Genomic DNA, 1,657 nt, shown 5'->3' with positions numbered 1-1,657 from the left:
TTTTTTTTTTTTTTGAGACAGAGTCTCACTTTATCGTCCTCAGTAGAGAGCTATGGCATCACAGCTCACAGCAACCGCCAGCTCTTGGGCTTAGGCGATTCTCTTGCCTCAGCCTCCTGAGTAGCTGGGACTACAGGCGCCCGCTACAATGCCCAGCTATTTTTTGTTGCAGTTTGGCTGGGGCTGGGTTCAAACTCGCCACCCTCAGTATATGGGGCTGGCGCCCTACTCACTGAACCACAGGCACCGCCCCATAGCAGTGACTTTTAAGTTAGGCTTTCAGAGATGGCTAAGAGTGCAGGCGCAGAGCCTGGGGTGGGAGAAGATATTCCACTAAGAGGGAGGAGCAGAGGAAGACGGCCTGGGTGTGCCCCATTTGGCAGGAAGGCCAGTAATGAGTTCCATACATTGGTTTTCACAAGGAGCACTTGATCGTGACTGTCCCGTGTTTGCCAAGACCCAGGAGTGGTTGGGAGGGCAGGCATTCATGCCACCCTGCTCCATGGCTTAGCAGTAAGCTGTCTGGGTCTGGGTTGGGGGTGCTTCTTGGGTTTGGTCCTGGCCAACTCTGTGATCTGTACCCCACAGCCTGCTGTTCTCTCTTCTCAGGAATATCTGCCCTCCCTGGAGGAAAGTGTGATGTGACTTGTCAGGGTGATGGCATCTTGATATTCCATTTCCATTACCATAGTTTTAAAGTTATTTGCAGGTGGGAGACCAGGGACATTCTGCTTGAGATTTCAAGAATTTTGAATATTGGCTTAGGTATGGAAACTTTGTCTATTTGTGTACAGCTTTGTGAATAAGGAATTAACCCAGAAGCTTCTCAAGGCTACTGAAGCGCTAAAGGCTGCTGAAAATAATGAAAGCTGACTTTCTGGAGAAACTCTGATGAGATATATCAAGGTCTACAAGAGGATTTAGATTGCTTTATAGTCAAGAATGTACAATGAGGCCGGAAGCAGTGGTTCACGCCTGTAATCTCAGCACTTGGGAGGCTGAGGCTGGTGGATTGCCTGAGTTCACAGGTTTGAGACCAGCCTGAGCCAGAGTGAGAACCCCATCTCTAAAAAATAGCCAGTGTTGTAGCAGGTGCCTGTAGTCCCAGTTACTTGGGAGGCTGAGGCAAGAGGATCACTTGAACCCAAGAGTTTGAGGTTGCTGTGAGCTATGACGCCAAAACACTCTACCAAGTGTGACCAAGTGAGACTCTGTCTCAAAAAAAAAAAAAGTACAATGAAATTATTGCATTCATCAATGTAGAAAAAATTTCCCTTTTTAAAATAATTATAGGCTCGTTGCCTGTAGCACAGTGATTACAGTGCTAGCCACATACACCAAGAGTGGTAGATTTCAACTCGGCCTGGGATAGATAAATAACAATGACAGCTGCAACAAAAAATAGCCGGGCATTGTGGTGAATGCCTGTAATCCCAGCTACTTGGGAGGCTGTGACAAGAGAACCACTTGAGCCCAAGAGTTTGAGGTTGCTGTGAGCTATGACATCATGGTACTCTACCAAGGGTGACATAGAGAGACTCTGTCTCAAAACAATAAAAATAGGCTCGGTGCCTATAGCTCAACCGGCTAAGGCGCCAGCCACATACACCTAAGGTGGCGGGTTCGAATCCCCAGCCCGGACCCGCCAAACAACAAT

Source organism: Otolemur garnettii, unplaced genomic scaffold, assembly GCF_000181295.1.
Source record: "Otolemur garnettii isolate 467f Iridium unplaced genomic scaffold, OtoGar3 scaffold00018, whole genome shotgun sequence".
Lineage (NCBI taxonomy): Eukaryota > Metazoa > Chordata > Mammalia > Primates > Galagidae > Otolemur > Otolemur garnettii.
Note: the sequence above shows the minus strand (reverse complement) of the source record.